The sequence below is a fragment of the Crinia signifera genome, chromosome 3 (assembly GCF_055691185.1).
Source record: "Crinia signifera chromosome 3, ASM5569118v1, whole genome shotgun sequence".
Classification (NCBI taxonomy): domain Eukaryota; kingdom Metazoa; phylum Chordata; class Amphibia; order Anura; family Myobatrachidae; genus Crinia; species Crinia signifera.
This window is the reverse complement of record NC_139219.1, coordinates 77,482,831-77,495,736: the sequence shown is the minus strand read 5'-3', so window position 1 is coordinate 77,495,736 and position 12,906 is coordinate 77,482,831. Positions and strand designations below refer to the sequence as shown.

General features: G+C 44.6%; 1 protein-coding gene across 1 annotated transcript in view; it reads right to left on the bottom strand.

Annotated features, from left to right (window-relative positions):
* The window catches only part of DHX57 (DExH-box helicase 57), a 95,616-nt gene that overhangs the window by 25,518 nt on the left and 57,192 nt on the right, over nucleotides 1–12,906 (bottom strand). The window lies entirely within an intron of this gene.

Genomic DNA, 12,906 nt, shown 5'->3' with positions numbered 1-12,906 from the left:
AAACAGAAACATACCAATCACCATGGATCACATACCACCAATAGCAAGGCAGTATACGTGCATTAGAAATACAGGATTATGCTCCCATAGAAAATATAAAATGAATACGTTCTAAAAAGAGATCAAGGCCTAGATCCCAAAATTGACCCTTTGAATGAAAACATTTGAGATGCGCAAAATATCCACTAAAAATGCCAATGTCGCGTTGTGATATAAATGCATATAAAACAGTGCTGGTTCTAGAATTTTTTTAGGGCAGTGTGCTGACCACCAGATAGGGGAATTTTTTTCAATCGGATGGGCACATTTTATATTAGAAATGTACATTACAAACTACAGTATAATATAACATATACATTAGGGCGGAGTGAAAGAACTGAAATTGAGAAATTCAAAATCGGCTAGTGTGGGAAAGTTGTGACTTGACCTGAATAAGAAACGTGCAAAAGCTTTTTGATCTGGGTCAACATCTTCTGTTCTGGCAAGAGGCCTAAAGTTTCACTTTTTTGGTGAAAATGACGAAAACTGTGATGATGCTCCGATCTAGTTAAAATTATGTCATGATATCTTGGAGTGGTTTATTAATATACTTTAGCTTAGTAAAAGAGAGTACGAGCTTGTCCTAGTGCAAAGTGACTGACTTTGGTGGGAGATAAAATCCCTGATAAATGACCCATTTTCATGGTTTCAATTGTTAATATGGTGTTTTCTTCGGAACGTGTTTTTTTTTTATTTATTTATTTTTTGTAGAGAATGCTCTGTAACTGATGTGATCAAGAAAAGAAACTTGGTGAAAAAAATACAATACAAGGGTGTAAATCCCTTGTTTGCCTTTAGTAGAATAGTGCACCTATGTGTCCAACAAACTCTTTACTGAATGCTACAGTAAGGTCAGTAACAATGCATTACATTCTGTTCTTTAGGTGCAGGATTTAAAACACTTCTATTTATTGTATTGTATTGTCAGATTATTTATTTGAAAACAGTTTGCATCCCCTATGCTAGGAACATGAAAGGGCTACATTACAGCATATGGTTATGACAAAAGTTAAGCCAATATATTAACAGTTAAATACATTGAAGTGTATTATGATGTAATAAACAAATACATCCAATGTTTAGTGATATTTAAAATGCTACATTAAACAGTTTACACTGTTACTTTTAATACTTATTGTAACAGTTACAGTTTTTCAATAACAGACTGCAACAGTTATTTCTTATTAGCAAGATCTGACAACCAGACACTCTTATTGATAAGACACAATGGGGCAGATGTATGAAAGATCGTTATGGGGGAGAAGGTGTATCAGCACACGTTATGTGCACTGATACCGCTTCTCCCCCATGTATAATGGAGCCAGCGTGCGGTAAAGGACAGGGGCGCCCCTATCCATATCGGTGCTGCTATCTAAATGATAGCAGGCCGAATGTATGAACGGTCAGCATCATTACTAGTGAAAAGGTAATGAGACTTTTCTGTGAACGGTTGTATCACTGCCTTTTGGCCCTTATTCAAACCTGATTGCAGTAAAAATTTGTTCTCAAAATGGGCAAATAAATGCTGCACTGCAGGGGGGCAGATGTAACATGTGCAGAGTGAGTTAGATATGGGTGGGGTGTGTTGAAACTGAAATCTAAATTGCAGTGTAAAAAAAAGCAGCCAGAATTTACCCTGCACTGAAACAAAATAACTCACACAAATTTAACTCTCTCTGCACATGTTTGTTGGGCATTAGAAGACAAATAGGTGCACTATTCTATTAAAGGCAAACAAAAGGGATTTACCCTTTTTTCTTTTCTTTATCACATCATTTACAGAGCATCCTCCCCCCCCCCCCCCCCCCAAAACAAAAAAAAACATGTTTCTGAGAAAACCATATTCACAATTGAAACCATGAAAACGGCTCATTTATCAGGGATTTTTTTCCTTCCGCGAAAGTCAGTCACTGCAGTAGGACAAGCTCGTACTCTCTTTTACTAAGCTAAGGTATAATAATAATAAACCACTCTAAGACATCATGACATAATTTTGACTAGATCGGAGCATCATTACAGTTTTCGTCATTGTCACCAAAAAAGTGAAACTTCAGGCCTCTTGCCAGAACAGAAGATGTTGACCCAGATCAAAAAGCTTTTGCACGTTTCTTATTCAGGTAAAGTCACAACTTTCCCACACTAGCTGATTTTGAATTTCTCAATTTCAGTTTTTTCACTCCGCCCTAATATAAATATATATATATATATATATATATATATATATATATATATATATATATACACACACATAGAATTGGATGCGAGCCGGCACTCTTCTGAATATAAATGACGGGCCCCGGGTGCCTTCCTCAAGATAATGGATAGAGGGCAATAATAGGCGTCACTCCGAGGACTTTCACTGAAGAAAATATTTTTTATATATATATATAGACAAAAAGAAACAGTCTACACCATCCATATACACATATATATATATATATATATATATATATATATATATATATATATACACACATACACACACACACACACACACACATATATATATACACACACACACACACGTACAACAAAGCAGAGGGCACTCGCAAGATTTGTATAACTGCACGGCTGCAGTATCAAGTAGAAAGAAACAATGTACACAGGACTGTGTGGGTCAACGTTTCCGGCTGGTGGCCCTTTATCAAGACAAATAAAGGGCCACCAGCCCGAAACGTTGACCCACACAGTCCTGTGTACATAGTTTCTTTCTACTTGATACTGCCGCCGTGCAGTTATACAAATCTGCTTTGTTGTATGTAATTTTCCTGATTGGAAAGAGGGACACCCAAGTCATTGCTCCATCTCTGCCTGAGTGCCTGGACTACTAGTGTATATATGTATAAAATGGAGAGGATGGTGTTCTCCAACACATACTCTATTACATCCTGGAAAGTAAGAGCTTCCATAATGGCGCACTGGCACATCCTTAGCACAGACCCTGCATTGGGAGAAACATGCAGGAGACCACCCCTGTTCTGCTACAAATGTAGCCAGAATATTAAACAACAAGTTATCTATTCTGATATCAGTCCCAGAGTGGACAGAGTGGGAACGTGGTTGGGCAGTAAGAAAGGATCATTTAAGTGCTCCGGATGCGTCAATTGCAAATTTATCATCACAGGCAGCAGCTGACAGCATAGGACAACTGGCCAAACGTACGAGTTAAAGTACCGTATGGACTGCGACACCAAATATGTCATATACATAGTGGTTTGCCCATGCCACAAGGTGTATGTGGGGAAAACCGTCCGAACCTTGAAGGAAAGGATTGCGGCACACCGCTCCTCTGTGAAAAAAGCTCTGGTAAAAATTGAGAGCACTACTCCTCCTGTCGCTAGACATTATGCAAACTGTGGCCACCGAATGAATGAATTTAAATTCATGCCGATAGACCACATCCCGCCACTTTGAAGAGGGGGTGATCGGCATATAATTTGAAATCACTTGCCCCCTCAGGTCTCAATGAGGAATTTAATATGTCCATTTTCATTTAATTGTGTGGTGGTGAATTGATGGTGGAGCCTGTTTTGGGTCTTGGTGACCCACTGGCCTTATTTTGATACATCATCTAGATGAATTGAATCTCTTGGTGCATTTATAGGTTCTCTTATAGGTTTCCTTTTGTTATAAAGGGATTTTTGTAAGAACTTACCGTTCGAATCCCTTTCTCTGATATGGTCCTGGTGACACAGCTCAACACTGGGGATGTAGGAGGGTCCGAAGGAGCCAGGCACCTATCCTAAAGCTTTAGAGGGTAGGCTCCTCCCCTACTGCATCCCTGGACTCTTCAGTTCAACTTTCAAAGCCACTGGAATACATTAACTCAGTACAAACGCCTGCACATATTATATGCACATTTTATAACAGAAACTGTTAACTTTTAACCATTTTAACATGAACATCATGAAATTCTGGCATACTTACTGAGCGTAAGGGAGGGATCGCTGTGTCACCAGGACCATATCAGAGAAAGGGATTCGAACGGTAAGTTCTTACAAAAATCCCTTTTTCTCTTTCAATGGTCCTGGTGACACAGCTCAACACTGGGACGTTCCAGAGCCGGTCCTTTGGGAGGGTACGCTCAGGTCTGCAGCTCTCAGCACTGCTCGCCCGAATGATGCGTCCTCCGACGCGAACTCATGGAACCTATAGAATTTGGCAAATGTGTGAACAGATGACCAAGTGGCAGCTCTGCAAACCTGCTCCGCTGTGGCCCCATGTCGGACCGCCCAAGAGGTAGCAACTGACCTGGTGGTATGCGCATTAATTCTGGCCGGTACAGGCCTACCCACTTTGGTGTATGCAAAAGCTATCACAGATCGCAACCACCTAGCAATGGTCTGCTTAGATGCAGGCCAACCAATTTTATGTACGTCATACAATACCAATAAAGTGTCAGTCTTTCTAACACTCTTCACTCTGTCCACATATATGCGTAAGGCACGCACAACATCCAAAGTCTTCAACTTGTCCCTTTTCTTGGAACCCTCTGGGGGTTGAAACACAGGTAGAACTATCTCCTGATTTAAATGGAAGGCAGAGACTACCTTCGGTAAAAATTGCGGCACTGTTCTCAGAACAGCCCTGTCATCGTGAAAGATTAAGAAGGGAGATTTGCATGACAAGGCTCCCAACTCAGACACCCTCTTAGCAGATGCTACTGCTAACAAAAACACTAACTTCCACGTGAGAAACTTAAAGTCAGCCGACCTCAAAGGCTCAAAAGGTGCCTTCTGAAGGCAATCCAAAACCAGTGACAGGTCCCAAGGTGCTACTGGTTGCTTGTAAGGGGGTTTCAGTTTGGATACCCCTTGTAAAAAAGTTTGAATCTCCGGTAAAATGGCAATTCTTTTTTGAAAATAGATGGACAAGGCCGAAATCTGCACCTTCAACGACTGAAGGCTTAGGCCCGAAGAAAATCCATCTTGTAAAAAATCCAACATTTTTGATAATTTGAAGTGAGATGTGTGAGCTTTTTGCCTCTCACACCATCTAATATAAGTCTTCCAGACTCTATAATAATTTGCAGAAGAAACAGCCTTTCTGGCTTTTATCATAGTCTGCACTACTGCGTCAGAAAATCCTTTCTTTTTCAAAATGGCGGTTTCAATAACCAAGCCGTCAAAATCAATCGATCGGAATCCAGATGATTGAATGGGCCTTGTCTTAACAAGTCTGGTCTCAGAGGTAGACGCCATGAATCCACTGATAACCTCTGAAGCCTCGAATACCAAGACCTCCTTGGCCAATCTGGAGCCACAAGGATCACCGGGACCTTCTGGTCCTGTACCCTCTTTAACAGTCTTGCTAACATCGGAATAGGAGGGAATGCATAAAGAAGATCTCCCTGCCAATGGGTAGTCATAGCATCCACTGCCTCTGCTAGCGGATCTCTCGTTCTGGCATAGAACCTGGGCACCTGATGGTTGAACCTGGATGCCATTAGGTCCAAATCCGGAGTTCCCCACATTGCAGTGATCTGGTGAAACACCTGAGGGTGTAGGCTCCATTCTCCTTCCTTGAGCTCCTCCCTGCTCAGGAAGTCTGCTTCTATATTCTCCACTCCTGGAATGAATATAGCCGATACTGCAGGAACATTCTGTTCCGCCCATAGAAAGATTCTGGACACCTCCCACATGGCCAATCTGCTGCGTGTACCTCCCTGGTGATTCAGATACGCCACAGCTGTGGCATTGTCGGTCTGAATCCTCAAGGGGGAGTTCCTTAACCTGTCTCCCGCCAAGGAAATCACTTTCCAGACAGCTCTCAGCTCCAAGATGTTGATTGGCAACGCTGATTCCTCTGCCGTCCACAGGCCCTGCAGCCTGAGATCCAGGGCTACTGCCCCCCAGCCCCTGAGACTGGCATCGGTAGTTACTATCAACCAGTCCCAGGTCTGTAATGACCGACCCCACTGAAGGGAATCTACCTCTGTCCACCATTTCAAGGAGTCCCGAGTGTCTGCGGACAGCACTATCAACTCCGTCTTCATGGTCAAAGTGTTTCCTGACCAGGCTGACAAAATGTTCCATTGGAATACTCGAGAGTGGAACCTGGCAAATTGAAGCGTTTCGAATGACGCCACCATTTTCCCCAGGAGTTTGAGGCACCTCCATACTGACAAGCTCGGAGCACTGAGGATCTCCTGAACTAGATTGACCAGGTCCCTGGCCTTTATCTCCGGGAGGAATACCCGATGGAGATGGGTATCCAGTATGACTCCCAAGAACTGGATCCTCTGTGATGGTACCAACTGAGATTTTTGTAAGTTTAAAATCCAGCCGTGAGCCTGCAAAAAACTGATGGCCTCTTTTAAATGACTTTGAAGCAGTGTTGCTGATTCTGCTTTGAACAGGAGATCGTCCAAATAGGGTATTACTGTGATTCCCCTGAGCCTCAGCACTGCCGCCATCACAGACATTATTTTTGTAAATACCCTTGGCGCGGTTGCTAGGCCAAAGGGTAACGCCCGGAACTGTAAATGCAGGTCTCCTATGGCAAATCTCAACAGCATCTGATGTTCCGGGTGAATGGGAACGTGCAGATATGCGTCCTGGACATCCATGGACGCCAGAAATTCTCCCTGGTCCAGACTCAGGAGTACAGTTCTCAAAGACTCCATTTTGAAATGGTCTACCCAAAGGTGAACATTTAAGGACTTCAAATTTAGTATTGGTCTGAAAGACCCGTCTGGTTTGGGCACCAGGAACAGCGTGGAGTAAAATCCTTTCTTCCACTCTGCCCTGGGAACCGGGACTACCACCCCTTTTTCCAAAAGGGAATGAGCCGCTCTCATAAGAGCTGTGCGCAGGAGCGCCTGCTTTGGTATGGGTGTGGGGATGAACCTCTTTGGAGTCCGCCCTCTGAAAGGGATTTTGTAACCCTGGGTAATAATCTCTAAGACCCAGGTATCCTGGTCTAGAGAAGCCCAAGCGTCTCTGAAGTGTGTAAGACGCCCCCCCACCTTTATCCCTGCCGGGCTGATCCCCTGGCAGTCATGCGGAGGGTTTTTCCTCTCCTTTAGAGGCAGGCTTCTTATTGAAAGAGCCAAACTTGGACCTTTGGGATTTGCCCCTGGAGTTCTGGAACTTTCCCCTGAACGATTGTCCCCGAAAGGACGCACCACCTCTAGGGGAGGGCCGAAAGGACGGCCTAAAAGCAGCAAATCTGGATGACTGCTTTGTTGAGGAGGCCGGCAGAAACGTACTCTTGCCGCCTGTGGCTTGTTTTATAATCTCCTCAAGCTCAGAACCAAAAAGTAACTTTCCCTTGAAAGCTAACATTTCTAAGGCCTTTTTGGACTCATTGTCCGCTTCCCAGGCCTTAAGCCAGAGTACCCTCCTGGCATTTATGGAGACTGTGGATACTCTGGTAGCCATTTTAAGAGCTTCCTCCTCTGCTTCCACCGCATATTCTGCAGCGGCCTTAATCTTTTCTGCTACCAGCAAAGCACCGTGGTCAGCCTGCAGCATGGTGCATAGCTCACCAGCCCACTCTATAATGGCCTTAGAGACCCAGGCTGAAGCAATAAGGGGACGCAGGGTAAACCCCACCCCTTCAAAAATAGCCTTGAGGTTTCCCTCTAGCTTTTTATCCACAGCATCTTTAAAAGCTGCACCACCCTGTACAGGTAATACCGTAGCTTTTGATAAGCGTGCCACAGAAGCATCCACAACAGGCACCTTTTCCCAGAGTTCAGAATGAGACTCCGGCATGGGGTACAGACTAAGGAATCTTTTAGGCATCTGTAGCCTCTTATCTGGGGTTTTCCAAGCCCCTTCCAATAGTTCCTGTAACCCCTCATCTGAGGGAAAAGTAACAGCCTCCTTTCGCTGTCGCTTAAAAACACCCTTAACAGGGGTCTTATCCTCAACAGACAGTTTTAACGCCTGTTTTACAGCCACAATAAGATCCTCTATACCAGCAGCAGAGGTCTCTTCAAAATCATCACCCTGGTCCCAGGGTGTGTCAGTATACTCTCCTTCCTCTTCCTCTAACACATTAGGCATAGCATAAGACCTTTTAGGGGTCCCTGTAACCTCATCCATTTTGTCCAGTATTTCACTGAATCTGTTGATCCCCTTAGCAGTATCCTGCATCACCTGAATAAGTGCAGGATCTGCCTGGGTAAGAGGTAAGGAGCCAGACGACTGCTGAGATGATGGCATAGGTCTCTGTGATTCTACCAGCACATCACTCTGCCTGTCCAGAAGCTGCACCAAAGCGTTTACCGACCTGCCTAGGGCACTGGCCCACGCAGGTTCACTCTGCTCTCCCCTATGGTGTTCACTGCCCATGGGTCTCACATCAGCGCAAGTAATACATAAGCCCCCCTTGGCCATCTGCTCAGGGACAAACTTTTGTGTGCAAACATTGCACGCGCTCAGTGCACTAAGGACTCCCTCCCCCAAAACCACAGCCTGATGCTCAGACATGATGCAAGTGAAGCGTATATATATATATCTCAATATACACAGTGCAAACAATTGTACAAGCGTTTATACAAAGTCAATGCACCCAATCACTTAGCTGTCTGTAGGTTTCAACTGCGGGGAAGCGATGCCCAGGAAATCCAAGTCACTCTGCCAGGATCAATAAGCCAGCTCAGCTCCGCTGCAAGCGTTCTGAAAGGCGCCAAAGTCAGAGTGAAGGAAGAGACCAAAGTCCCTGCTGCTGCGGGGTCCGTGACCTTTTGGCGCCAACCACCCCCAGCTAGCCGCTCCTTAGGTAGGATTTCCTTGTTCCAGTATCTCCCCCTCAAATGGGGACCACTTGGAACATGCCTGTCACAGCGCTGCTGTCCTCTCAGTCAGGAGCTCAGCGTGTAAGCTCCGCATAAAATGGCCGCCGCCATCACGGAGCGCCTGTCCCCCATGATCCCCACCTAAATGTGGAGCCGGTTTCAGGCTACTCCGGAGCCCAGGCAGCCTCTTAATAGAGGCTGTAAGCGCAGCACAGGGAGACCAGACAGAGTCTACCCTGTGCACAGAGAGCTGACAGGACGCGCTTCTGTCAGCTCCTGCTGCGCTAGCAGTGTGAGGATTCACTATGAAAATCCTCACACTGTGCCTACCTAGCTAGGGTAATAGTTAATAAAATAATAAAAAAACCCTAACTACTCTAATTCTTCGGCTGCTCCTGCAGCCCTTTAGAATAGCACCCACTCCAGTGGGCACCTAACACGAACTGAAGAGTCCAGGGATGCAGTAGGGGAGGAGCCTACCCTCTAAAGCTTTAGGATAGGTGCCTGGCTCCTTCGGACCCTCCTACATCCCCAGTGTTGAGCTGTGTCACCAGGACCATTGAAAGAGAAATTTATTTTTGATGTAACCTGCCTGTGCTGTTGGTAGCGAGGTCATAGGGTACAGACACTCCTTGTGTCAGAAGTGATAATATAGTCTCAATTTAACATTTGACCCGCTCCCACAGCACATGCAGCAACCATCCATTCTATTTATTTGCATTATGTATTATTTTGATGTATATTATTGATGTCATATCCTAGGGATGGCTACATCGCGTCTCCATGCCAACGATGACGCCGGAATGAAAACATCCGGTGCTGTGCTGCCGTCTTACGGTTCCCCGCACTTCCCAGACCTGTTTTTTGGTTCCTATGCCCGATACTAAGTTCCGGCTATTCATGGGAACCAGGCGGAAGTGGAGAAGCGGCGGGAGTATGCGCCAGCGAGGATGGCGTCTGCGGCGCACCTGGGCGTGGCCTACGTCTCCCAACAGTGTGTTTGTTCCTGTAGCTGGCTGGCTCTCGCTCTCCAGGAGTCCACTGTCCCTGGTCTCTCCCCGTTTACCTGCACGGCAATCCAGCGAGGCGGATCATCTGCGGGATATCGGGCGCAATCCGTTCCTGTAACGTGAGCAGCTTTGCCTTTGGCATATTTGTCAAACCTTGTGGTATCCAGCCCACAGAGCAAATCTATTTGGTACGAGGCTCTTTTGTAATGTACCTGGGATACTGTGTTTTATCCGATTAAAATCCTTTAATGCAATATATATATATATATATACACATATACACACGCATACATACATACATACATACATAATCGTGGTGAGATGGGACCTGGGGCGCCTGTCAGGAGCTGTTCTTACCCAGCTGCTGCTCTGTAATGGTATGGTCAGTCCCGTGAAAACCAAAGAACAAAAATAAAACAAGTGAGCAGCGCTAAATGAAGAAAAATTATTGATTGGTTCATCTATTACAAGATTTTAATAGCAAACGTATATTAAAAGGTGAAGGTCACCAGCAGTGTTTAAAATAGATGCTGTGTAGTTTCTGGTTATCAGCACATATAGCAAAGAAAAAGTTAACAATCCTCACCAACCATAGAGACTTGAACTGATAAACAGTCCCAGATGGCCCAGGGGGAGAACCGCCGTGATGTCGCTGTGGGACAGGAGTGGCCCAAGATGGCACAAATAACCAACTCCTTCCAAGGCGTGATGCTGAAGTGCGGCAATGTCCTCAACCTCCTGGTGGGGCAATTAGGTTTGTATCCAAATTGGAGAGGTGGAAATGTAGCATCCAATTGGAGTTCTCCAAACCGGCAGTAGAGAATAAAAAGGTTGGGAGGATGTGACAAAGGGTCCTCTTACGCGTTTCGCTACTCCTGGTAGCTTTATCAAAGGATGAACCTTGCACCGGCCCTGACCCCTCTCACTTGCTTCAGGAGGTGCCGGTCAAATCGCTATTGTTGACAGGCTCTTTCCGGTCTTCTGCCGGCAAGTAGCAGTACACCTGAGCCTAGCCGGCGTTTAGCAGGTGACGGTGAGACTACAGGGGAGGGGGGGGGCGACGCGGTGCAGTGAGATGGGGTATCAGGCTGCGGACCACTGTGTGCTGTTGTCTGCTGCTCCTCCGGCTGTGTGCCAGAAGTCCAGGTAAGCAGGAGCCCGTGGGAAGGGAAGAGGCCACTGGGCGTACAGGTGGCAGCAGTCGGTATAGCCCAAACCTGTCAATCTTTTAGTGTGTATATTGCTGGGAGGAGTTCACTCTATGACTCCACCCAGAGTTATACACACACTCACAGATTGACAGTTCTGGGCTATTAAATAAGATATAGGAATACAATATGCCATGTTAACAAGATTTCAAGGTTTAATGTGACTAAATGCAACACAATGCTGCCGGAGGAGAGTCTTTTTATGCAATGATTATTTATTTACAGTTTCTTATATATCATAGCAAATTCCGTTGTGCTTTAAAATTGGAAACAACAGCGATTAAATGAACCGACAGAGGTAGAAGGCCCTGCTCGCAAGCTTACAATCTATAGGGATAATAGGAGGGATACAGGAGGATAGAAATCCATAGCATGGCTTGGCAATTTGCCACATAAATATACAATGTTAAATTCCCATACGATTTAATCATACTTGCCTACCTGACCCTCTCCATGAACATAAAACATTCCTGCATCACCTATTATGCTGGAATGTATTACTCTGGCATTGGTATGATATTTATAATGAAGTGATCACAATGCATTACAGCAGAGGTGGGCAATAAGTGGCCCTCCAGCTGTTGATGAACTACACATCCCAGCATGCCCTGCATCAGTTTCAGCATGGCCAAATAGAAACACTAAGGCAAGGCATGCTGGGATGTGTAGTTCATCGACAGGTGAGGGGCCGTTTATTGCCCACCCCTGCATTACAGTCACTATAACCACTACACCGTAACTGCAAGACACTGATGTCTTGTTACTTTTCATGCTGGGTAGAACTGCTGTCCATAAGGACTACGGCGATGACACATGTTCTAAAGCAGAAACACAGCTGTTTCTTGCTGATCGCCGTGGTGCCATAGAATATCACAGGAACCGCCACATTTATCAGCCTAATATCATGAACCTCTAGCTCAGTGTTCCCAATACTGTAATTTCCACTTATAACCCCTAGAAAAGGGGCAAATGTAGGAGTCAAGTCACCACTAGGCACAACATTATCGGTCAAACCCAACACAACAATAAATTTAAAAAAATAACTAATGATACAGGAAAAAACCTGCACGTCGGCCTAGCAAGTGAACATGCTTTACTGCCCCTCTCCCCCAGCAGGTGTCACCCCTAGGCACCAAACCAAAACATGTATGTAAGAAAAAGATCACTAAAAATTGGATGAATATGTTTATGCTACTGTATACAATAAAAGGCCAACTTATTATGCAGCAATCTAGTCTCATAAGATATAAGCCACATTGAGCAATTGATCCTCGTATCACTGGCGCAAAACTAATGAACAAGATTAAAGAACAAATTTAGGTTTTCAAAAAGATCACAACTGGTGAAAATAAGTATAACATTTGAAAAGGATAAAACTTTCATTATATATATATATATATATATATATATATATATATATATACATACATACATACGCAGGTATTATGTAGGTGCCCTTTAAGAACAATGCTCCGTGGAACAATTGTGACATCACAATTACTGCTGACATCACAGAGTTCTGTAAACAGCTGCTGAAGGCACTGATGCTCATATTTGCTAGAGTTTTGACTGCAGTACACAGCTTGTGATAGTGCTAGTTGATTTTTTCTCTAAGAGCCCTATTCTTGTCTTTGGACATATCATGGGAACTATAAAGAGAAAGAAAGCGAAGGAGAGAGAATGGAGAGATAAAGGAAAGAACTTACAGAAGAGAAGGAAACAGAACAGGAAAAGGAAGCAGGCAGCAAAAAAGGAAAAAAGCAATGCATGGGCAGCAGCTATAAAAAGAGGTTGGGATAGATTTCTAGGATTTATGAAAAAGAAAAAAGATCAGTTCCTAAAATCATGTGGCAGATGTCTCAGATTTTTGCAAAGAGAGAAGAGAGAAGAGAGCGTCACTGTT